Here is a 26,489-nt window from a genome sequence, read left to right as displayed (position 1 = left end):
GGTGCGATATGTTTTGAATGAAAAAAAAGTAGAGAGGGAAGAGAATGACTGGGAATTTCCGGTCCCAGAAGGCCTTGCTGCAGAGGTAAGAGTTGAGGATGGACTGAGTGAAGAGAGGAGGTGAGCCATAGGTATGTGGAGAAAAAGAGTCCAGGCAGAGGGGACAGTAAATGCGAAGGCCCCGTGGCACAAGTGGGCTCGCTGTGGCCGGAGCAGAGTGAACAGAAAGGGCGAAGGGCGTGGGAAGTTGCAGGATGGACTGAGAGATATCGAGCAACATGCACAAGGCGGCGCAGCTGGGGTGCGCAGTGAGGCCAGCGGCCCAGGTGGGGCCAGGAAGGCTGTCCTGGGTCAGGTCAGCCGGGCTTCTGGCTCCGAGTGCCATGCTGGTTGCCTTTTTCCTACGGTGCACGTTTAAGGCAATGGCAGAACGGCAAAACCAGCTTTGCATCCGAAAAGACCTCTTGGTCTCTCTGTGATCCAGTTTTCTCATCTATTAAATGAGGACAGTAATAGCTGTGCTGACAAACCTCATAAGATACTGTCAAGATCAAATTAAATGTTTGATAAGGGCCGCTTGGCGCTCTGATGCACAATACAAATGCAAGCTGCTATTACCATAATTAGGCTCTTTCCTGATTGTTGAATGGATTCCACCTCTTCAGGCTCGTGGCCAGATAATCTTCTCAGAGCTTGAAGAGCCTTTTCTCACAGATGATCTCAATCTTAATACCCCATCCCGAGTGGTTGAAATGATAATTATTCCCATTTATCAGAAAATGAAACTGAGGCCGAGGGAAGTCAGAGAGGCCAGTATACCCACTCGTAAGGGCTGGAGGCTGGCTTTCAAGCAACACCTTCTGATTCTCAACTTGGTTCCCCAGATGAGGATGTTAGGTGTTTGTGGAGGTGGGATGTGGAGAGGCTGGGGGGACGTCAATGCCTAGATTTAAAATTTGATTGTATGGGCAGGAGTGGGCCGACTTAGGGTGACAACTGTTGTTATGATCACACACACAGTCCCTGGAAAATACTGCAGCATCAGGGATAGCACAGATTAAGGCACAATACAAACGGCTGAAAATACTCCAGCTGACACTGGGGGCTGGGAAAACACGGCGGCAGTGTCACACGCCTGCTGGTGGCAGTTCCGTACAGATGACAGACAACGGCCTCGTTCAGCGGAGACCCGTGTGCCTGGCTCGAAGGGTAACAGTGGCCCCTGACACAGACCACGGTACGTGGCGGGGAGCGGTGAGGGGGCTGGGGCTTCCCCTCACCAAGAAACGCCGCCTTCCCCAGCCCTGCCAGGAGCTCAGGGGAGCCAGGAGCCCGCCAGGAATTTCGCCCGGCAGCCACTGGCCCACACTCTGGCACTTTCCAGGAGTTTTGGCGTTCTTTGAAAAATGAAGTCCCTGGGGCTTTGCCTGGGTTTTGCAAATGTCAGGGGACTGGGAAACTCTGCAAGCAGCCAGAACTGTCATGGCCGGCAGCCCCGCACAGAGCATTTCCAGAGAGGCTGCGGGGGCAGCCGTTGGCCTCTGAGCAAGACCTCGCTCCTGGAGCCAGCGCGCCGCCTCCCTGAGGAGGCCTGCGGGGCAGGGGTTTGCAGCCCCATCATCCCTTCCGCACCAAGCGTCCTCTGCTGGAGTGCGGACTCAGTCATTCCTCTTGGGCACGTTCATTTCCCGTCCTGTCCTGCCTTCAGTCCTTCTCCGGATGGCTTCTTGGTGCTAAGTGTGTGTGTTGGGGGGGAAGAGGTGGGACCGGGTCCCAGCGAAGAGGGAGAGGAGGCGGCAAAGGAGAGGGGACCAGCGGCCGTGCGGCTCTGCTGGCGTTCTGGGGCCACAGAAGAGGGGAGGTGTCCCCAGTGTGCTTTTATCAGCATTACCATGCAATATTCCCAGCCTGCTTTGTCTTTGCTTTGCATTTTATCAATACCACCGAGGGATCCTGCTGTCCCTTTCTGCGGGTTTATTAATATTGCCCTCTGATCTATGGGTAGCTGCCACACTTTATATTCCAGCCCCATCCCAGCTTCTCCAAACTTAGACACCATATTTAATTAGATTTTCTCCCTGGCTCAGGCAAACAGAAATTGAACTCCCAGTATATCTCTGTGGCTCAGGAGACTGCCTGCCAGACGTGGACAACTCTCTTTCCCCCTCTGGCTTCCTCTGCATCTTCCCCTCCTTTCCCACCTTGGACAGTGATAATGCAACAGGCTCATTTCGGGGGCCAGTCAAGGGCCCCGTGCTGAAATGCACGGTCCTGTCACCCGCTGCCCTTCCCATGAGCAATGTGCCGAAGGTCTCGGCCGCTAAAAGGTTTCGATCCTCCTGAAGACTTTGGGTGGACTGGAGCATCGAGAGGTGGCGTGGAGGGGGCGGGGGGCAGGACAGTGGTCTCAGGCTGCATGCAGAGGTGGAGGGGGACTTCCGCCCGAACCCGGGAAGACAGATGGAATGTCCTTTCAAGACGGCGACTTCCACCCTTGGAAGAATCTTAGGGAGAATCCAGTTGTTTTTCTGTTACAATTTTTCCACCTGTATAATGGGGAGGAAGACAGAATTGCCCTTTTTTGAAGTTGAGAAAAATGAAGGGAGAAGGGTTCAGGAGAGACCCGGAGGACACAGGATGGAGTGGCCCCGGGCCAGCTGACCTGTGCCAAGGGAAGCCCTGCTGGCCGGTGCTGGACAGCCAGGGTCCCGGGCGGGCCTTCGCCCTTCCCAACACCTGGCCTCCAAGAACCTGGGACGCAGCAGGTCCTCCGGAGATCCCCACCCCCACCTACATCTCACTCTCTGAAGAAATTTATTTACATATTTGAGACCCAGCTTCCTCATCCATGGAATGGGGACAATGGCAGCTGACCTGCACTTGTCTCTTAGATGCGATGCTCAAATGAATCTGTGTGTGTGAACGTGCTGCATAAGCGGTAACGCTCTCTGTGGAGGTCAGGCTCTGCTGCTCTCAGTTGGACCTTGATTTGCTATGGCTCTGTAATGGACCGGGGCGTGGGTGATACACAACAGCGGGGAGGGAAACACTCGTTATTTGGCTTTGAAGTGATTCTTGTTTTCTTCAGCCAGGCAAGTTACCATTTTAATTAGCCTACCTCACCTCAGATAAATTGATATCAGATGGCATTTAAGCTGACAAAAAAAGCAGAAGGAAAGAAGAAAGGAAGGGAGAAAGAAATAGGAAAAAGGGAAGGAAAAAAGAGAAAAAAGCACGCCAGCAGCACAAAGGTGGTTTACCGGAACTCCTGGGGTATATTTGAAATGGCTTCATATCAAGATGTAAAACTGTGCACGTGTACTTTGCCCCATAGTGGCCATCTCCGGAACGTAAGCGTGAAGAGCTGCCCAGCACGGCTCAGAGGGTGGGGACGGCTGGAAGACTGAGGGGTCCGCATTCTGCCTCCAGGACTGCAAAGCGGGGGAGGGGCTCCGGGGGAAGGACCCCCCAGCCCTCAGAGGCCATCCTTACCCCACCGGGGCGTGGGGTATTGGGCATTGCACCCCCAGAGCAGCTTCTGGGGAGCTGCGGGAAAGGGGGGCTTCTCCCTATTTTCGGGCCATGAATGATGCAGTAAGGGGCGGGGCAGGGGGCAGAGAGAAGACTCAGGGTCTCACCGCCTGGCCAGGTGAAGGGCAGCACGGTGGACGGGGCGGGGGTTGGAGTGAAGGGTTTTGGAGTCAGGTGATCATGGGCCGGGTTCCTTTTTTTTAAGGATTTTATTTATTTATTTTTAGAGAGAGAAGAAGGGAGGCAGAGAGAGAGAGAGAGAGAGAGAGAGAGAGAAACATCAATGTGCGGTTGCCTCTTGCAAGCCTCTCACTGGGGACGCAGCCCACAACCCAGGCCTGTGCCCTGCCTGGGAATCGAACTGGCAACCCTTCGGTTTGTAGGCCGGCACTCAGTCCACTGAGCCACACCCGCCAGGGCCATGGGCTGGACTCTTTCAGGTCACGCTGCTTCTCAGCAGTGTGACCTCTGGCAAGTTAGAAATCTCCCCGAGCCTCTGTTTTGTCACCTGCACAAAGGGAAATACCGCCTGTCTCACGGGATAGTTGGGAGGATTAAATGGAATAAACATTAAGGACGATGCCTGTCCCCGTTGCCCCTGGCCTCTGTATGTGTTCGTGTGTCTGCTGTCCCGGTGCCTGGGAACCCCGAGCCCCTGAGAGACCAGGCTCAGGGTGAGAGGCTGGGACAAGCTCCTGTCAGCTTTCGGAGGAGCCACGTCGGCATTCTGCCCCTGAGATCCCACCAACCGAGAAGCGTGTTGCGAGTGGGCTCCAGGGAGGGTAAAGTGTTTGAGTGCCCGGGCAAAAATAAAGGTCCCTGGAGAGTCCCTCAGAGCAAGGGCTTCAAACGTTGTTTTTGTCAGCACACTCCATAGGGTCTCATTTCTTCAGAAGAAAGCCTTACGTGGAAGCTGCAGGTACCTAACAGGTAAAGAAGAGACAGTTCCGTGTGTTGGAGGCAGCCCCCTGGGGCCCCGCTCCCTAGCCTGGGAGGTGCTGCGGCAGACCCCCCGAGGGGCTCCGGCGGGCCCCCGGAGGTGGAGCACCCTGCCCGGAGCAGGCCCCCTTCTCAGGGAAAGTCCTGTGACTTGTTGGGGCTACAAGGCTGACAAACGGCAGGGCCGATTCTAGAACTGAATCCTAATCCAGGGATTATCTCCTGACACAGTGATGTCTCCTGGCAGAGGAGTTCGTGCTATTTTCAACTTTGATCTGATTGCCACCAATATTACGGAAAATCCCGCTAGCTGCTGCACAGTGCCAGTGGCCTAGTACAATGGAGGTGTATTTCTTGCTCATGCGGCAACCCAGTGTGGACTCTCTGGGTAGCAGGTGGCATTCCCTCCCGTGGCGCTGCAGGAGCTCGGCTCTGCTGTCATGGCTCCTTGGTTTTGGATGGCCTGCTGCCGCCTTGTCTGGAGGGCGGGGGGCCACTAGAACGGGGTGGGGCACAGGCACTTCTGAGAAGCTGGGTCCTGGAAACCCGCCTTCCCATTCCCTCTTGTTCCACTGGAGAGAGTCACGCACGTGGCCATATTTAACCATGGAGCCGACTGGGACGTGCTGCTCAGCTGTGCGCCGAGAGAGGAGGGGAAACCAGGGAGCTGTAGGCTGGTGAGCAGGGCGGGGCGGGGGGCGACGGTGCGGGCAAACCCTGCCACAGGGGGCCCTCCACCCCCCAGTATCTGTTGGTGCCCTTCTTTCTGTGCAAACACTTCCGCTTTCAGCCTCTGTCAAGTTTTCCCGGGATTTCCCAAGGTCTGGCTACCTGTGAACCAGCAAGACAAGCCACTCACTCCAGCCACACTTATCCCCAGGTTACAATGTGGGGGACAGGACAAGGTAACAGCAACCCCCTGCCCACATGGATAGGGCTCACTGGCAGACACACAGAATCCACAGCAGGGGGATCTCCTGGGTGGGCAATGTGGAAGGTGCACCGCCTGGCTGCCACAGATTAACCTCCGCTGGACCTTGATTCTGTTCTCTCGGAGAACTGTCCTTGTCTTTTGTTCTCCAAAGCTCTTGCTCTGCCCGTTGCCCGCCACCCTCCATGGTCCTATCTGAGAGGGTGCTGGGAAGCATATGCTTTTTGGAGCTTCTCAGCTGTCAACAGCTTGCCTCTTGGTGTGCGGGAGTTCTCCATCACAGGCCTGTTTAAGCCAGTGGCTGGTTTCTTTGGAGTTTAGTTTCTTTAAAAACTATTTGCTTCCCCTCAGTTCCAAGTGCTAGTAACAGCACCCAAATTTCTTTCCGAGATACAGTTCTCAAGGGTGCTTAATTGTTTTTTCTTTCCTGACCCCTGTCTCATATGTTTCTTTGTCTCAATTTAACAGCAGCCACCAGGAGCCGTCTGAAACAATAAACTTGGAGGGTGGATTCATTTGCCAGGACTGCTGTAACTAAGTAACACAAACTGAACGGGTTAAGCAAAAGAAATAGATGTCTTACAGTTTTAGAGGCTACAAGTCCTAAATCAAAGGCCTGGTCGTTCCTTCCAGGGCTGCTGCTGGGGAGAGTCTGTCCCAGGCTGCTCTCCTGGCTTCTGGTGTTTGTTGGAAATCTTTGGTGTGCCCTAGCTTTTGCTACATAACCCTGTTTCTTCTTTAATCTTCATGTGGTGTTCTTCCTGCGGGGGTGTCTCCGAGTCCAAACATAGGCTTTTTATAAGGATGTCAATCACATTGGGTAGGGCCCACCCTACTTCAGTATGACCTCATCTTAACTAATTTAATCTGGAAAGATCCTATTTCCAAATAAGAGATACGGGGGTCTGGGACGTCAACAGGGACCTTGGGGGTAACACAATTCGGCCTAGGGCAGAAGGGCAGACATCCTTTTTCATTTGGTCTTTGTAATAGGGCTGAATTGCTGTTTCACTGAGAAGTCTTAACGGGACTTTGTTACTAAAAGCCTCTCCCTAACCTTCCGATGCCCCAAGTTTCTCAATTCTCTTCAAAAACTCTTGCTAGAAAGGAAGTCAATGTTAAGAAAAAAATGAATTGGCACACACTGAATGCCTACCATGTGCCAGGCACTATCATGCACCCTGTAACTCTCTCAGCTACAAGATTTTGGGATTCTCTGAAACTGGGATCTTCCAGGCCTGGTTGGAGAGGACTTTTCCTCAAGCAAACTCTTAAAACAATTTTTTTTTTATTGAGGTATAACTGCCGTTAACATCATATTATTTTCAGGTATACAACACAATGATTCAATATTTGTATTTGAAATATGCAGTACTTTCAAATATGTAATACATATTTAATACAGTATTAAATGTAGTCAGCATGCTGTACATCATATCCTATGACTTATTTATTTTATAACTGGAAGTTTGTACCTTCTGGACGCCTTCACTCAGCGCCCGCACCTCCCCTCTCTCCACCTCTGGCAACCCCCGATCTCTTCTCTGTGTCTGTGAACTTTTTTTTGGCGTTTGACATTCTGCTACAGTGAGATAGCACAGCATTCATCTCCCTCTGTCTGACTTGTGCTATGTAGCATGACGATACCCCCAAGGCCCATCCGTGCTGTCTCAATCCACCAGCAAATTCTGAACCACATGCACCTTCCCTGACCTTTTCAATTCTTGGTCGACGTGAGTTTCTAGGAAAGCCTTCACTGAACACCCTGTTTGAAATCATGATGCTCCAGCGTTTCCAATCTCCTCTTTCTTGCCCTTCCCCCCATCATGCGTATCCTCACTACATTCTAACAGAGTATTCCCTTTTCTAATTTTCATGTTTATTGTTTGTCTTCTGGCACTGCTTTATTCAAGGAAAGAATCTCCGTGCCCAGAGCAGAGCTGGGCACCAGAATGCATTCAGTTCCTTCCTGTTGAGTGAGAGAAGTGAGGGTCCCACCTGCAAGACTGGGCTAAAGGTGAGCTCCCAGGGCTGACTCAGGGCTGTAGCTGAGCAGATGGGCCTAGACTCTCCCAGAGCTCAGCGATTCTGAGTATGTGGCCTGAGGTAGGTTACTTCATCTTTCCATTCTTTAATTTCTTCATTGGAAAATGGGGTAATAACTGTCCTTCCCTCACAGAATTGTTAGGAGGATTAACTAATAGAATTCACAGCAAAATGCTTTGCAGAGGGCTTGGCATTCTGGAAGTGCTCACAGAATAGGAGGTTTCACTGGTTGTGGTTGTTAATAACACTAATTCTTTCAGAAGAAAACCTCTGTGTCTTCTAGGTGGCAGTTGGTGGACTGTTTGGTCCCACATTTGCATGTGGATAAGCCAGGAGGAACAACTGGGGAGCGAGACAGACCCCACAACCCAGGGTTCCAGAGTAGGAAACTAAAACCTCAAAACCTCTGGCTGTAAAAATCTGTGGGGATTGTGGTGGCAGGAGAAACTCCCAGCCTCACAGGAGAGTTTGTTGGCGAGACCCACGGGGCCCTAGAGTGTATACGAGCCAACCCACCCAGGAATGAGCACCAGAAGGGCCCAATTTGCTTGTGGGTAGCAGGGGAAGTGACTGAAAGCCAGTGGAGAGCTGAGCAAGCTGCATTGTTCCCTCTCAGACCCCTTCTCCACATAGAGCACCAAAATGCAGGGGTGTGCATTGCCCCGCCCTGGGGAATACCTAAGGCTCCACTGCTTATAACATGTCAGGTGCATGGAGACAAAGAAATATGGCCCAAATGAAAGAATAGATCAAAATCCCAGAAAAAGAACTAAGCAATGGGGAGATAGCCAATCTATTAGATGCAGAGTTCAAAATACTGGTAATCTGGATGCTCACAGAAATGATTGAGTATGGATGCAAAATAGAGGAAGAAGTGAAGGCTATGCGAAGTGAAATAAAGGAAAATATAGAGAGAACCAACAGTAAAGGGAAGGAAACTGGGACTTGAATCAACGATTTGGAACAGAAGGACAAAATAAACATTCAAACAAAACAGAATGAAGAAATGAGAATTCAGGAAAATGAGAAGAGGTTTAGGAACCTCTGGGACAACTTTAAATATTCCAACATCCAAATCATAGGGCTGCCGGAAGGTGAAGAGGAGGAGCAAGAAATTGAAAATTTATTTGAAAAAATAATGAAGAAAATCCTCCCCAATCTGGCCAAGAGAATAGACTTCCAGGAGATCCAGGAAGCTCAGAGAGTCCCAAAGAAGTTGGACCCAAGGAGAAACACACCAAGACACATCATAATTAAGTTTAATTAAGTTACCCAAGATTAAAGATAAGGAGAGAATCTTAAAAGCAGTAAGAGAAAAGTAGTTACCTATGGAAGGAGTTCCCATAAGACTATTAGCTGATTTCTCAAAAGAAAACTTCAGGCAAGAAGGGGCTGAAAAGAAGGATTCAAAGTTATGAAAGGCAAGGATCTACAACCAGATTATTCTATCCAGCAAAGCTATCATTTAGAATGGAAGGGCAGATCAAGTGCTTCCCAGATAAGGTGAAGTTGAAGGAGTTCATCATCACCAAGCCCTTGTATATGAAATGTGAAAGGGACTTATCTGAGAAAATGAAGAAGATCACAACTATGAACAGTAAAATGATAACAAACTCACAACTATCAACAACTGAACCTAAAAAACAACAAAAAGAAACTAAGCAAACAGCTAGAACAGGAACAGAATCACAGAAATGGAGATCACTTGGAGGGCCATCAGTGGGAAGGGGAGAAAATGAGGGAAAATGTACAAGGAATAAGAAGCATAATTAGCAGGCACAAAATAGACAGGGGGAGGTTGAGAAAAGTACAGGAAATGGAGAAGCCAAAGAACGTATATGAAGGACCCTTGGACATGAACTAAGGGGGGGAATGCTGGCGGGAAGGGGGTACAGGGTGAAGGGGGATAAAGGGGAGAAAAAAATGGGACAACTGTAATAACATAATCAATAAAATATATGAAAAAAGGAAAATCTCTGTATCTTCTCATGTCTTTTATTGTTGATATACCATATTTTGCCTTGTACAATGGACACTTTTTTGTCCAAATTTTTGATGGAAAATAAGGATGCAAATTATACATGGCTAATATTTGAAATACCTTGTGTCTGTTCTTGTGTTTTGTAATTATTTGTTACACAAGATTTCTTGTACCATAATATGTGAAAAAATAAATGCTAAAATTCCTTTATAATACAAAACCAAGTATCTAGATATAAATAAATAAAAATTGAATTAAATATTAAAATGGAAAAATTTTTTTCCCTGAAAATGTGGGCAAAAAATGAGGGTATGCATTATTCACAACAAAATAGGGAATTTTGAGTCTGAGCTCTCACCTCATAGGTCATGCCATGATGCCTCCAGAGGGGAGAAGGCAGAGGACAGCTTTTGTGTAAAACACTCAGTTTTACTTGACTTTGTGTCTCCTTTGGGCAGTTACTCCGTTGTCTGTACAGCCGTGAGCCTGCTGGACTGGCCAATAGCAGAGCTTGTCTCCAGGGACGGCTCTGTCCCCACCCAGCGGGGCTGCTTCAGTGCTGGAGTCTCATCACGTTCCTTGCCTCAGTATTTGTGAAATAAAGGGATTTCTTTCTTGGTAGAGTATTTGAAGGGAGTTCTGACATTTGGGGCGTTGAGGACCTGAAACCAGAAAAAGGGCTCTGAGTAACAAAGGCCCAGCAATAACTTTAAACAAAGGGAACTGGATGAGGTGAAGCTCCTTCAGCTCTAACTTTTCCTGACGCTGCTGCCTATGCGTTATCCAGACGCATTTCCCACATGCTCGGGTCACTAGATTCCGCAAGCTCGGGTCGAGCTTGCCAAACCTGCTTGACTCTCCTGATGCTGCCTAGGCCTCTGGAAGCCCTTTGCACGAACTATCCCGAGGAGATGGGCTGGTGCCCAGCAGGTCTGCTCCCCGAGGTCCAGGAGGGCTGGAGCGCGCAGCTGCAGAGAGAGGAGGTGCACAGAAACTGAGGAGTCAGAGAGTGAGAGGTCGCTTCCGACCCTCGTCTCTCCCACCCCTTCCGCACACAGGAACTAACGCAGGGCCCAGAAGACTGGGCCAGACAGTTCTATTTCTAGGGTGCGCTCAGTCACGAAGGGAGCAGGCAGCGGAGGAGCGTGTAATGACATCATAGTGTGTCTGATCTGATTATGCTAATGGATTTTTATGGCTCATCCCAGGGAATCCCGGTTGAGCTTGTGTCAGGAATTCCACAGAAGATCTGGAGAAGACACTGGGAGACCATCCGAAGACCTAGGAGTTGGGGAGCACGTCCTGCTGTTCTGGACCACCACTTGCCCCATCTGGTGGGAATGGCTGGGACAGGGACCCAAGGGCCGGGCCTGGCGAAGAGAACAAGCCTGGCATGAGCCAGAGAGGAGAGCAGGACGCTGCCGGGCTTGTGGCTTCCGTAGGAGTGGCAGAGGCCTGGGTGGGGCGGGGGACTGCCGGCGGGGGCGGGGGGGCCGTGAGTCCGGCCCTGCGCTGCAGGGGCGGGACGGGCAAGCTCACCGCGGGGGCGACCTGCCCACCGTGCGCCGCCCTCTGCTCTCCGCTGTCTTCCCCCCCGTTAACTGGAAGGCACACGTGTAACCACCGTGGGTCCCCTTCTGGCACGTTAGCAGAATGTCATCAAGTTCCTTGCTTGTGTCCTCAGCTTGTGTCTCTCCAGCCCTGCTTCTCCTTTCCCAGGTTTGTACATAGTTCCATGATGGGGCCAGACTTCATTTGCGGCCGGGCAGGGAGCATGTTGTTAATTTAAGGCAGCCCGAGGAAACTCAGGAAGCCAAATAACCCTACCCTCGCCTCACCAGCTGCCTAAAATCGCGATCCTTTTGGCTTACATCATATATGTATGTTAAAGGGACCCACCTTCCGTGACATGCGGCAGGAGGTGTAGTGCTTCAAGTTTTCTTTTGTCATATCCATGCCCATCATATCCATTGGGCATGGATATGATCCTGTCTTGAGGGGAGTTATTTAAGGTGGAAGGAAAAGAGACACGGAGAGCCCTGGAGGCAGGGGTGTCTCTAAAAGAGGTATGGGGAAATCCAGTGAGCCAGGGATCGCCACACAGTCATTTCCTCCCTCCCAGGGCTACCTCTACAAGGGTCACTGGTAGGACATGCCAGCCTGTGCCTCCATCTCTGTGAAGGCTGAGTCTGCCCGACTTGGGAGGGCTCTGCTCAAAGATCGGCCTTGGCTGAAAACACGGGCAGCCCCTGACCCGCCTCCCGCCCCTGTCCCTGTGCCGCAGCGGAGGCTGGGCTCCAGAGGGGCAGGGCAGGGTCTCAGCATGTGGTGCAGAACAGCACGCAGATGCAGTGCTTGCTGACTTCAGGGCAGGTTGCATGAGGCGCAGGGGACCGGAGGGAACGGGGATGGAGCGGTGGGGCGAGGGGAGGTCTGGTCGGAGCTGTGGCGGAGTTGCCAGGTTCACGTTTGAAGACCATGGAGTATATTCCATGCTGCAACAATGCCACGTACTATCGGAATATTAGACTCGGAACTTAGAGCTGAGAGCAGTTATTGGCTGTCTTAGTCTTCTATTGCTGTCATAACAAATTACCCCAAACTTGGTGACTTAAAACATGAGTCTATCCCCTGACAGTGTCGTAGGCCAGAAGTCTGACGGAGCCCCACGGAGCTGAAACCAGGGTGTCAGCAGGGCTGTGCCCCCTTCTGTTTTTCCTCCCTGCACCTCCTTGTCTTTTCCAGCTCTGGGGTTCCTTGGCTTGCGCTCCTCTTCCTCATCTCTCTGACCCTTCTTCTGTCACCACGTCTCCCTTTGTGACCACAGTTGGGAAAGGTTTTTCTGTATTAAGGACACATGTCATTAGATTGGGCCCACTTGGGTAATTGGAATAATCTCCCCATTTCAAGATCCTGAACCTTACATTACCAAGCCCCTTTTGCCATGTAAGGTAAGACATTCACCGAATCAGAGACCGGCACACTCGAACGCAGTTGGCGTCATTATTCAGTCTCCCGCCCCAGCAGCACTGGGACAGGCTCCTGCAGTCCCCGAGAGTGAGCTTCTGGGAAGGCCCGGTCCTCGGAGAGCGGGGTTCGGGGAAGGGAGTTCTGTCTGGGAGCCGCACAGACCTAGCGTGACGCTGCTACGCCTGGACTTGCTTGCTTCCTGGGCCGAGGGGAGGAGACCAGCTAGATGCTCATCACACCCATTTCTGCCTCCTCACAGCACAGCTGAACCCATAAGCTTTCCTCCTTTTTACTTGGGGCCCCACGACTGAGTTGCAGCCAATGGAATGAGAGTAGACGTGAGGCTTCCAGGCCCCTTTGGGAGACCGGCCACAGGCTGTCCAGGCTGGCAGGGTGCAGAGTGGGAGGGGGTGGGCTGAGCACTGACCGTGGAGAATCAATCAGATAGAAGGAGGCTGAGCTGGAACATGGTCCATCCCCGACCCCAACATGTATCAGCATGTGATGTGAGTAATAAATAAGACTAAGATGTCAAGCTGTTGAATTATAAAATTCTGTTTCATTCTACCTTAAATAATATAGAAAATGGTTTGAAAAATTGGGTGTTTCCATGACAAAAGTCCTAACCATGGATATTGATGTAATAGTCAGTTGGCAGGTGGGGAAGAAACATAGAAGGCTGGAAGGCTGAAGGCAAAGAACCATGTTGCTGCGGCAAAGAACCTGTCAGGGCTTCACAGTGGACCTTGCAAGGGAGGCCATGTGCCTCTTGAGATTTTAGCTCTAGTGGGCTCCTGTTGGCTGCCTTTGCCAAGGTATTGCAAGGAAAAGCTAGAAAAGAATTAGATGACTCATAAGGAAAAAAAAAAGGAGTGGAGAAAAATACAGAGATTTGGGGCATCAAACATGGTCCAGCTATTATTACTGTGTAACAAATTACTCCAAAGCTTAGTGCTAAAAGCTCAGATTTACATTAAGCTCAAAAACTTATTACGCTCATAGATTCATTGCATAAGGACTGCAGACAGGACACTGTCTCTGCTCTGCAATGGCTGGGACTCAGCTGGAAGCCTTGAAGGCCGAGGACTGAAGTCATCAAAAGACTCGCTCGGCCGTGTATCTGGCGTGTATTCTGGCTCTCGGCTGGGGCCTCAGTGCCTCTCCACCTGTTTCCCCTCGGGGGTCAGTTTGAACTTTCTCACAACACTGGGGCTTGGTTGCCAGACAGAAATTGTATTGCTTTGTTGCTGAGCCTCAGAGGTAATGCAACGTCACTCAGCCTGATGCAATTCATTATTACGAAGTCAAGAAGGGCAGCCCGTACTCAGGGTAGAGTATCAGATCCCACCTCCTAATGAGCTGAATGTCAAGGTTCTGGGAGAGCAAGTGAGACTGACAAAATTGCCATGGCAATGGCGATGGTTCGAAACACATCATCTGCCAGAAAGGCTTTGGGAAAGCTGTTCTTAGGAGATATGACTGAGAGACGTTGTGGAGGGAAGGTGTCCTATCAAAACTTCTCAGTTGAGAAGAAGTCGCCACTGACACCACAGAAGATCAAAAGTTATAAGAAAATATTACAAACAGCTATATGCCAACAAGTTGGACAGCCTGGAAAAAATGGATAATTTCTTAGATACACTCAATCTTTCAAAACAAAAGTATTTGACAAAATCCAGCACCCATTTATGATGAAAATTGTCAGCAAAGTAGCCATTTAGGGAACATACCTCAACATGATAAGTGTCATATATGACAAACCCACGGCTATCATCATACTCAACAGGAAAAAATTAAAAGCATTTTCCCTTGAGATCAGGAACAAGACAGGAATATTTGCTTTCAGCACTCTTATTCAACATAGTACTGGAAGTCCTAACCATAGCAATCAGATAAGAAGAAGAAATAAAGGGCATCTAAGTTGGAAAGGAAGAAATAAAACCATCATTATTTGCAGATGACATAGTATTGTATATAGAAAACCCTAAAGAGTCCATCAAAAAACTACTAGAACTGATACATATTTTTAGTGAAGTAGCAGGATACAAAATAAATATTCAGAAAATGCCTGCATTTTTATATACCAATAATGAACTGTCAGAGAGAGAAACTAAGGAAAAAATCCCATAAAAATACCTATGAATAAATTTAACCAAGGAGGTAAAAAATTGTACACAGAAAATTATAACACTATGATGAATGAAGTTCAAAAAGATACAAATAAATGGAAGCTAATGCTAATGGAATGGAAGAAATAACATTGTTAAAATGTCCATATTACCCAAAGCAACATATAGATTCAATGCAATTCCTATGAAAATATGAATGGCGTACTTTACAGAACTAGAACAAATAATCAAAACATATGAAACCACAAATGACCCTGAATAGCCACAGCAATCTTGAGAAAGAAGAACAAAGTTGGAGGTATCATGGTACCCAATATCAAACTATACTACAAATAAAGCAACATGGTACTAACACAAAAACAGACACATAGGTCTATGGAACAGAATAGAGAGTTCAGAAATAAACCCATGGCTGTGTGGCCAATTAATATTTGACAAAGAGTTGTGAACACACAATAACAAACATAGACCATAAATCTGACATTTCTCTTAGCAATATTTTGTCTTATATATCTCTTCAGGCAAGGAAAACAAAAGAAAAAAAGCAAATGGGACTACATTGAACTAAAATGTTTTTTGCACCTCCAAAAAAACCCCCCCAAAAACAAAAACCCAAAACAAAATTATCAATGAAACGAAAAGAAAACCTATTGAATGGGAGAATATATTTGTCAATGGTACATCTCATATGATGTTAATATACAAAATTTATAAAGAACTCATACAACTCAACACCCCAAAAATCTCAAACAATCTAATTAAAAAACAGGCAAGAGATCTGAATAGACATTTCTCCAAAGAGGCCATACAGGTGGCCTATAGACATATGAAAAGATGCTTGACATCTCTAATCATCAGAGAAATGCAAGTTAAAACGACAATGAGATATCACCTCACACCTTTCATAATGACTATCATCAATAAATCCACAAACAACAAGTGTTGGAGAGGATGTGAGAAAAAGGGAACCCTCATGCATGTTGGTGGAAATGCAGACTGGTGCAGCCACTGTGGAAAACAGAATGGAGCATTCTTAAAAAATTAAAAATGGAACTGCCTTACGACTCAGAGGTTCCACTTCTGGGGATATATACAAATATACTCAAAACACAAATTCAAAAAAATATGCACCGCTATGTTCATTGCAACATTATTTACAATAGCTAAGATATGGAAACCACCCAAGTGCCCATCCATAGATTAGTGGGTATAAAAGCAGTGGTATATACAATAGAATGTTACTTAGCCATAAAAAAAAATGAAATCTTAAAACAAAAACAAATGTGTGATAGCATGGATAGCTATAGAGAGTATTATACAAAGTGAAATAAGTCAGTCAGAGAAAGACAGTACCATATGTTTTACTCATATGTGGACTCTAAAGAATAAAATAAATATAGAAAACAAGATAGAAACAGATTCACAGATACAGAGAATAGGACGATGGTCACCAGAGGGGAGAGGAAGGTTGGGGGACTGGGTGAAAATGTGAGAGGATTAAGAAATGTTGTCCTGTACAGCAAAGGGCTGCAGGCTCAACGCCCCGTCAGCGCACGTACCTGGGCTGTGGATTGAGGCCCTGGTCGGGGCGTGTGCGGCGGGGGCGGGGCGGGGGAGGCTGATGAGTGTTTCTCTCCTGCATCAATGTTTCTCTCTCTTTCTCTTTCCCTTCTCTCTAAAATCAGTAATGAAATATTCTTGGGTAAGGGTTAAAAAAAGAGAAAAATTTCAAAAAAAAGGAAGTACAAATTAGTACAAAATAGTCATGGGGATTTAAAGTAGAGCATAAAGAATATAGTCAGTGATATTTTCATAATTATGTGTGATGCCAGGTGGTACTAGAAATATTGGGGGAAGCACTTTGTTAGAAGTGTACGATTGCCTGACCATTGTGCCGTGCACCTAAAACTAATGCAAAATAATATTGAACGTAAACTATAATGAAAAAAGAAAAAAACAAGTAAATATGGTAGAAGACTTTTACATTAAAAAAACCAAACCAAGACAAAAACCTTCTCAGCTGAAAAAAGTTTCTTGATTCTGTAGTAAAACATTCAGTTGGGGTTGGCTGTCTCATTTAAGTCTATTGTACCATCACCCTCAAGACAGCTGCGGAGGAAAAGGGGCATGGGAGTGAGGGAAGAAACAACTCAAGTAAGTTTTAGAATTATGTCTAGGAAAGAACCTTGAATGCGGCTTTTTATTTTATGCAAATGGAATTTACTGAAAGCAAATGGATCAGAAGCAGCCAAGTTATTGAGGTATTTGGTATTGCAAAAAGCAAGCAGGCAAGCAAAAATCCATGAGCCTCAAAATCCTCGGCGGGCAAGAGCCCGCAGGGAATGTCTCCAAGAGCTCGCGGAGGCAGGGCCCTGAACGTCAAGTTAACGTGCAGGTGAGGAGGGCGGCAGACAGGGAACGACTTCCCCGTGGGCAGAGGTGGGGCCACGGATATGATGCCTGGCCAGGTGTGGGTCAGAGCTGCTTCGGACTGGCCTCCATCCTACCTCTTCCTCCCAAATGGAAATGCCGAACGTGTTGATTGTGGCTGTCGCGGTCATCTTGTCCTGCGGCCCTACTGTAAGCTGGGCTGGCGCGTGGCGTGTTACCAGCTCACTGTTGTTCCGCAGTGCAGCCAGGCAGGGAGAGGCCTGTGAGCGCGGGACCCTCTCCTGGGTGGGGCAAGCGGGCTCAGTGCCGGGAAAGAAGGGAGGGGCCGAAAGGTGGGCTGCGGCTCACCTGCAAGTGCTCGCAAAGCCTTTCTCCTTGTCTGAGGGGACTGACTGGGCCAGGCCGCGCTCTCTTGCCTGCCGTACAGTTGGAAGCAGCCACGCGGCCCTGCTGTGGCCGGGAGCCTATGGTGGAAGTGAGGGACACTGCTGGCTGACCTCTGACCTTCTCCCCTTGTTGTCTGCTGGGCCGAGAAGATCTGACAGGGGACTCCGGGGCCCTGGACTGTAGGGGAACCACACAATGAAGGAGGGAGCCCCCTTGCCCTCACCCGCACCGTTTCCGTGGGTCCACAGTAGACTAGGATGTGAGCAAGAAACACACCTTGGGGTGGTTGCCAACAGCAGCTAGTCTACCCTGACTACTAATACAGGCTACTTCCATGGCTTACTTTTTGAAGAAACATTAAATGGCATTTTTAAGTCAGTCCATTTCTCTGATGGATGGGCATATCACCTTCCTGCCTCTCCTGCTTCCTCCTGCCACGCTGATGACGTCCAGGCTGTGTACATGACAAAAACTGAGCCAGCCAGGTCACCTCCCTGGGGCATTGGGGTCGGGAAGTCACGAAGTTAGTATTATGCATCCTGGGTGGCAGAGGTTCAGTAGGGCAACCACTGGCCACTGCCACCTGCAGCAGCAGGGGACCGGCTGCAGGGACAGGGCCGCGGAGAGGGCGAGGCTGGCACCGTGCACCTGGGAGAGCTGGGAGCTGGGGCTGTCCCCTGTCCCAGCTGTCCTTCTCTGGGTTCTATGAGATAGTCCGGATTCATGTCATACATTCTCTTTGAATTTACTTTTGATGAACAACTTTTCACTGAGACAGCAGCAACCTAAAAGCATCCTCATGGTATTTTGCGGGGACAGGGCAGGTTACAAAACAGATTGTTCATTATAATCTCGAACTTGTGGCATTCATTAGATGTAAGTATATAAGGAATATAGAATATACACCAACATTTAAACGATGTCTCTCTCAGGGAGAGGGGGCAGTATAGGTAATTTTTAAACTCTCTTGTGCTTTTGGTATTTCACTTTTTATATCAGCTCTTGACCCTGGAAGTTCTACTGTCTGCCCGGCTGACTCCTGTGAAGTGGAGTTGGCAAGGTTCGAAGGCAGGCTTTTACCTTCTGGCACTTCCTGAATTTCTTTACTTTTGTTCCAGCCTTGCTCTGTCTGGCCTTGTTCTTCCCAGGGGCCAGTCGGCGTGGATTTGTCTCATGTCCCATAGCAGAGAAGGTTGTCTTATTTGGCCCCTGAATGTTCCTCTCCTTACTACTCGCCTCTTAGAGGCGTGGTGTTGGAGAGCTCTAGCAATCACATTGCAAGAGCAGCACAGCACAAACCCACAGTGGGGGCCGGGGGGAGGGGACCAGGCCCCGAGAAGCAGGTCTCCCTCCTGTTTCCAGCAGGCCCCGAGCAGACCCTCCCCGGGGGACTCAGGTGTTCCGCTTCGGAGGGTTAGGATGTTCACCAAAATGCGGCTGTCCCAGCTCCACCTACAACGCTGCCGGCTGCAGCTGGTATTAGGAAACGCTGATAAAGGTTTCCTTTTATTGTCTGTTGTAATCACCCTCCTCTTACCTCCTTGCAGCACTGTGAGCCACCCCCCGCAGGCGTGTTAGTCCAGACTCAGCCTCGGCCTGGGGCTAGAAGCGGCCCAGGGGAGTGCACGGGGCCGGCAGGAAGGAAACCTGACCCCAGCAGCCTGCTTGGGCCGGGTTGGGGAAATTTCTCCACCGTCAGGATGCGGGGGCGGCCCCGCAGTGGGGGGGAGGGAGAACTGCCCCTGTGCGGAACTGAGCCAACCAGTGGCCTCGCGGCCTTGGTTTCCACCCTCAGACACGACTGTCTCCAAGGGGAGGTAGAGCTGTGTTTTCAGCCTTCTCTTTGGGGTGATGGGGGTTTTACTGAGGGGAGTAGAATTGGCAGCTGTGTAGGAGTCCATAGTTCATAGTCACTAAAACGTGATTCAGAAGTGACTTTGCTGCTTGAAATGAGATCTCTGTTTTCACAGGAAGCACCTTGTGTAGTGCGGGAGGATTTCGTATTGCATGGTTTTCACGTTCTTGTAACTGCAGGTCCTAGTGATACACTGGTTCACCCGAGTAGTAATGGGACAAAAGCCCCTTTCTCAGGTCCTCTTTCCCAGAGCTGCTGGACCCCATAAAGCATGGCTGACGCTAACTATTTTATGAGCCTTTATCACCAGGACTGGAAAAGTGCTGGAAGCACCCTGAAGGCGCAGAGGCTCCAGGAACTTACAAAACAGGACATACCAGACCACAACGACCCCTACAGGACCCTGCACCCAAGAACGACATCCGGACAAGTTGGAGCCCAAGTGGAGCATCCTGCTCTACAGTGACCCCGTTACCCGATAAAAGCCCAGAGCCCTAACCCCAGGGCCGGTGCCTACCTCCGCACCTAGCCGACCTCCCTCAAAGAGGTGCAGGCTTTTGCAGCCACGAGGACTTGGTCGTGAGCAAGGCAGCTCTCACAAATTACAGACGCCATTCGGAACAACTGTTGGCTTTGAAAACCCCCCGAAGGAGTCAATAGTATTTCCCTCCCTCCCCCCACCCCTCCTCTAGGGAACTGGGGCTCCAAGAAGTGAAGTGTTTGTCTAAGGTCACAACACGGGGCGGGGGCAGTAGCAATTACAGCTGTCTCGCTCTGGGGCTCATGTTTATTTCTCTTAACATAGGAATAACAAAGCAAAAACCACATCACAACACAACACGACACAACACAACATCTTGTCGTTTGAAGAACAGGGAGACAGCTTTCTCTCCTGCGCGGGGGCGGCGGGGGGGAGGCATTTTCATCCTTCGGTTTTGTAGTTCCCCTTGGCCTTACTTTCCTTAGGCTGTTTGACTGTGGCCGTGTGATGACAGAGACATCCCTTAAGGGTGGCCCAGGCGTCTGAATGGTTTGATGTGTATGTTGATATAACAGGATTCGGTGGGGGATTTGCTAAAGGAATCCCGGGTCAGCACATACTGACAGCGGCTGGAGTGTGTGACACGTGATGTTTGCAGAAAATATTGTTCAACCATCGATACTGAGAAGGATTTGGACAAACGCCCCACATTTTGTGCCCTGGAATTACTGTTCAATGTTTACCCCATGTTCGTTTGGTCCGCCTCCTGGGCTTCTGCTTCTCTCCTCACAACTGCCCCACATGCTCCTGTTGCTGGGGGAGGCACGATGACACACGTCGCTGCTCTGTTTTCAGAGCACATAGGACTGTATGCCGAAGGCTTTCTTCAGCCTCTCTATGGACCCTTTGAAATTTCATTGTCTCATCAGAGGATCGAATCCAGCAAATCCTTTACAATTAGGCTTCTATGGATAAAAGATGGGGAGAAATAACAGTGTCACAATATCCACTTGCAAATATCATTTATTAATTTGACAAGACAGGGGGATTTAGGGCTTTCAGAGCCAGAGCCTGAGAGCTGAACATTTTCAGTCTCCAAGCTCAGGCCCTGGGTCCAACAATCCAGCAGGACCACTTGCTTACTGTGTAAACGTGTGCTCTAGCCAAAGGTCCGTCTCGGTGCAGGGAAGCCTCGGTTAAAAGCAGGCTCAGTATGGCCGCTGTCTCAAGCCTGGCTTTATTCCCTCCCCTCCCCCACTCCTCCCTCTTTGGTGGCTTTTCTGTGGGGCTGGGGCCTCTTGGGACTTATCAGGTGCACCTCATTCACTGGGCTCCACTGTATGAGACGAGTCTCAGCTGGAAGCAGCAAGTGTGGGGGGAAAAATGGGCTGATTGAATTTGGTTTGGGAACAGCTCCAAGTCCTGCAAGGCTTGCAAATGTTTGGGGGTGATTTCCATATCACTCTAAAGTTGCTTGTCTTTCTCCTAAAGGCAAAGGCTGCTGCCAAGAGTGGAGGACTTAAAGCTGGAGCCTGCCCGAAAGATGGGGAAATGAAGTCAACTCCGTTTTGGAGCTCTGTGTGTGTGTGTGTGTGTGTGTGTGTGTGTGTGTGTGTGTGAGTGAGAGAGAGAGAGAGAGAGAGAACGAGAGAGAGAGAACGAGAGAGAGAGAGAGAGAGCGCGCACGCGCGCGAGCTGGACTTTGGCTCCATGGCTCCTTGCTCATTCCTATAATAGAGATCACAATGCCAAGGAGAAGCCTCGAGCTTTGCTAGGCATTTGGCCAGTGACAGAGGCACAGTGTGACACCTGGACAGGGCATGCCTGAAAGACAATGGAATTGTAGAGATTGTAAAGTGTAAATCTTGGCTACTGTGGAACGACATGCAGGGCAGGGTTGGCGATGAGTTTGGAGTGACTCTCAATGAAACTTGCAGATGAGGACACTCAGTGGGAGGAGGCAAGACAACTACATTTGCAGTTGTTGCTGTTGGAACGAACCCCTTTGTGTATGTTACTTACTGGCTCTGCACCACATAGTTTGTAGTTTGTGGACAGAAATAATGAGTCTCTCAACTCTTTAGTTGGTGGTCCTACAGGGGAAGGAGATACCAAGATGACTAAGCCTCTGATCTTGTCTTTGAGGAGCGTGTTGCTGAGCTGGGGAGACAGGTGTAAAGTGTGGAAGATGCCATGAGGTATGTTCTGTGTGCATGTGGGAGGAGGAAGATTCTGTGACTTCCTAGGTCCTTTACAAGCTAAGGTTCTGAGTTTCTACAAAGCCAAGTCCATCATACCATTCATTCATTCATTCATTCACTCATTTGTTTGTTAAGCAATTTTAGCATATTTAATAATCCATGACTTAGAGATAATAGTGAGAAACAAGACAGAAATGACCCTGTATATGTGGAGCTCAGAGTTCTAGCAGATGAGGAAAAGACAGTTGCAAGGGCATTTGGTATAAGGAAGGAACAATACCTGTGACAAACGTAGGCAGACCCGCTCCTCAGGGGTGCTCAGGTGTGGCCTCTCAGCTCAAGTGATGTTTAATCAAGGGCTGACTGATGAGTGACTACTTTGATGAGGGCTGAGGGAAAGGGGACAGGAAAAATGTCTTCCTTCAATGATGCAACTGTAGCACACACGCTAGTCTTGGCGCAAGGAAGACAATGGCATTTTAAAGGAATGACGAGGCATCCAGGTGGCTGGGAGTGAAAGCTAAGGGATGGAGAAGAGGAAGTTGGACAGGAAAAGAAGCAGAAGCTGGATTACTGTATATCTGCCTTTGCCATGGACTAACCTTATCCTAAAAAAACCAAAAACAACAACAACAACAAAAAACCAAAAAGGAGGGGGGAACAGTGAAGGGTTTTAAGAAAGGGACTGTGGCTCTATCAGCCTTAGGTCAAGTCATTCCTCCTCAGAGGAGCCTTGCCTGACTGCCTCAATCTGCACCCTTCCCCTGGTAAAACAGCCTCAAGGAGCGCAGATCTTTTTCTTCAAGACACTTACCTAACTAACAATTAAACTGATTTTCATGTCTATTTTTTAATGCAAGGATCATCATGACTTCTCCAACCTGTCTACCCAGCGCTTGTCACAGTGGCTGACGCATGGTGCAAATGCAATAGATGATGCTCAAATGGATGCATGAGCCACGCTGACGGTGTGTAAGGACTCCTGGCCTGCCGAGACAAAGGCAGGTTGAAACAGGTGGGAGGGGGCGGCGACAAGAAATGGGCAGACAATGAGAAGCTCCCAGAGTGTAGAAACAACAGGATGTTGTGACGGCTTAGGCGAGAGGAAAGGAGAAGGGCAGCTAGATGAATAGTGGTCCATTGAGATAAAAATTCTACAAGAGGAACAAATCGACTGGCTTGGGGAGGAGATAATAATTTTAATCTGGAGTGTGGCCTCCCCAATGGCCACAAGATGGATCGCTTTCTCTCTCTCCATACTCTGCACGTTGCTGCATTTCTATCTGGCCCTCAGTTTTTCATAGAGTTTGTTGTCCATGAAAGAACTCTGATGTGAGGAGTTCTCTTTTTCCGACTCTTCAGGTGATTACTCAAGAAACAGTGTGGGAAGGCCAACTCCAAACTGCGTCAGACTCATGCACGCCCCTCATTCTGAGTAGGCTCCTGTTTTAATTCCATGTAGTTTTCTCCCCACTTAAGCTAGGTTGATGGGCTGAACGGGGCAGTTTGTGCACTTTAGCCATCATTTTTGAGATCCTCCATTGCCGACAAGCCCCTAAAAGGGTTCCCCCTTTGATTGTAGTACTCTTTTTCTCTCGGCTGAAGCTAGTTAAATTAGAAGTCCACAACTGACCCAAGGCCACTTTCTCTAGGAATTTGAACTACAAGTGGTCAGCATATAGGCATTTGAGCTTAAAAGTTAGTGGTCAGCATATAGGCATTTGAGCTTAAAAGTTGTAGACTTGGAGCTGGGATGCTTTGATAGACCAGAGGAATACAGTGTGTGTGTGTGTGTGTGTGTGTGTGTGTGTGTGTGTGTGTGAGAGAGAGAGAGAGAGAGAGAGAGAGAGAGAGACCCGCATGGCGAAGAGACAGAAACAGTAAATAGATACATAAAGTGGAGAGAAAAGACCATGTGGAGGGACAGAGAGAAGAGGCTGATTTCTAATCTAATGAGACTCAGCTATATTCCATGTCAATACAACAGAGGATGGACTTCTACCTTCTCTCCATGTTGAAGCAAGCTGGGGATGAAGTCTCTATTACGTGTTTCTGTTTTTTTTTTTTTTAATTAAAAAGAATTATGAATCTTTCCTTTCGCTGCAGCAGCAGCAGCCACGAGTACACTCAGGCTTCAGAAGAGGCTCGCTTCCAGTGTCCTCTGCTGTCCTGAAAAGAGGTCTGGTTGGACCCCAATGAGGCCAATGAAATTGCCAATGCCAATCCCCGTCAACAGATTCAGAAGCTGATCAAAGATGGGCTGATCATCTGGTAGCCTGTGCCTGTTCATTCCTGGGCTTGTGGCTGGAAAAACACCTTGGTCCATGGGAAGGGCAGCCATATGGGCATAGGTAAGCGAGAGGGTAATGCCAATGCTCACATGCCTGCGAAAGGGACCTGGATGAGGATGAGAATTCTTCACCAGCTACTCAGAAGATGCTGTGAATCTAAGATGATTGATGGCCACATGTACCACAGCCTGTACCTAAAAGTGAAAAGTAATGTGTTCAAAAACAAGCAGACTCTCATGGAACACGTCCACAGGCTGAAGGCAGACAAGTCAAGGCTCACAAGAAGGTTCGGGCTAACCAGGCGGAGGCCCGCAGGTCTAAGACCAAGGAAGCTCACAAGTGCTGTGAAGAGCGGCTCCAGGCCAAGAAGGAGGAAATCATCGAAACTCTGTCCAAGGAGGAAGAGACCAAGACATAAAGCTCTGCCTCTCTTATCTGTACATAGTGGCCATGGCAATTACATGGATTAATCATTGAATAAAGTAGCCTCATCCACCTAAAAAATTTATGAAATATTTCATATTTGCAGTAAAATAAAGACAATAATAGAGAACATTTATGTTCTCAGTAACTTCATTTACCAAGTTTTAACATTTTCTTTCTTGCTATATTTAGTTGAAGTGCCCTATACTTTCCCCAAATTCCATTCTCTTCCTCCCTTCCTCAGAGGTAGCCACTACTGTAAGTTTGTTGTTTATTAAATATAATTTTACCATATTCCGTGTGCTCACTGACGTTGTAAGTACTATATTTTGCTTGGTATTAAAGTGTATATAATGATTTCATTCTGTAAAAAAAGTTTACCATCCTTTTCATTCATTATATATTGTAGATTTGTCCATAACTTTAGGTTAATTTTTTAAAACTTGCACTGCTGTGGAGTATTATGAGGTATGACTATATCACAACTTATCCATTCTTCTACTAGTGTTCTTTCAGATTGCTTCCTTATTTTTAAAAAGATTTTATTTATTTATTTTTAGAGAGAGGGGAAATGGGGGAGAAAGAGGGAGAGAAATATCAGTGTGTGGTTGCCTCTTGTGCACCCCCAACTGGGGACCTGGTCCGCAACCCAGGCATGTGCCCTGACTGGGAATCAAACCAGTAACCTTTCGGTTCGCAGATCGGCACTCAGTTCCCTGAGCCATACCAGCCAGGGCTCCCTATTTTTTTTCCAATTACAAAAAATGTTACAACTCATATTCTCATACATGGCCCTAAATGCACACACATTAGAATATACTTGGAACTGCAGTTGTTAGATCTTAAGGCCAAGCACATCTTCTACATAACTAAATTTAGCCAAATTATATTCTAAAGTGGTTGTATTAATTTTGTCTTTCAGAGAGTTCCAGTTGCTCCATATTCTCACCAACATTTGGTATCATTAAACTTTTAGCCTTAGTTAATAGATGGGTGTGAAATGATAGATTGGTGTTATAATTTACATTTCTATAATTACTCATTAGGTTGGCTGTATTTTTATATGTTGGCCATTTTAGCTTTTTTCCCCCCTTATAAATTGCCTACTTATTCCAGTTGCCAATTTTTCCATAGACTTGTTTGTCTTTTCCCTACTTAGCTGTCGATTTCCTATATTCTGAATGCAGGTCTTTTGTCGGTTGTATGTCTTGCATATGTCTTTTCCATATCTGTATTTTGTCTTTTTAATTTGTGTATGGTAACTTTTCATGTTCATAGGTTTTCAGTTTTAATATGAAATTGATAAGACTTCTTTATGGCTGATTTTTTTTGGGTCTTAAGATATGCTTGCTTACCCGGAGATCAGAGAGATATTCTTTTATTTTCTTCTAATGAGTTTTTAAAGATTTATTGAATTGTATTAACCCCTTATCAGATGTATCACTGGCAAATATGTTCTTCTCTTTAGTGGCTTGTCTTTCATTTTGTTGATAATTTCCTTTTTTGTACAAATCCTTTTTAGTTTGATGTAGTACCATTTGTTTGTTCTTTCTTTTCCTCTCTTGTCTGATGATATATATTAAAAAAATATTGCTGAAAGATGTCAGAGATTTTACTGCCTATGTTTTTTTTCTAGGAGTTTTATGATTTCAAGTCTTACATTTAAGTTTTCACCCATTTTGATGGTATCCTTGTATGTGGTGTAAGAAGTTAGTCTAATTTAATTTTTTTTGCATCTGTTCAATTTTCCCAACATCATTTATTGAAGAGGCTGTCTTTGCATCATTGTATGTTCTTGCCTCTTTGTAATATATTAATTGCCCATACATGCATGGGTTTATTTCTGGGCTCTCTGTCCTGTTCCATTCATCTATATGCCTGTTTTTATGCTAGTACCACACTGTTTTTACAATATTATTGGTCTTGTAGTATA

General features: G+C 47.8%; 1 pseudogene; it reads left to right on the top strand.

The window, feature by feature from the left end:
- The first annotated feature begins 1,158 nt into the window (after window positions 1-1,158).
- Window positions 1,159-24,551, top strand: LOC129075396 (60S ribosomal protein L19-like; annotated as a pseudogene).
- The last annotated feature ends 1,938 nt before the right edge of the window (window positions 24,552-26,489 follow it).

Source organism: Pteronotus mesoamericanus, unplaced genomic scaffold (assembly GCF_021234165.1).
Source record: "Pteronotus mesoamericanus isolate MK-2021 breed Mesoamerican mustached bat unplaced genomic scaffold, CSHL_Meso_final contig_53, whole genome shotgun sequence".
Classification (NCBI taxonomy): Eukaryota; Metazoa; Chordata; class Mammalia; order Chiroptera; family Mormoopidae; genus Pteronotus; species Pteronotus mesoamericanus.
Note: the sequence above shows the minus strand (reverse complement) of the source record. Positions and strands in the feature narration are given on the sequence as shown.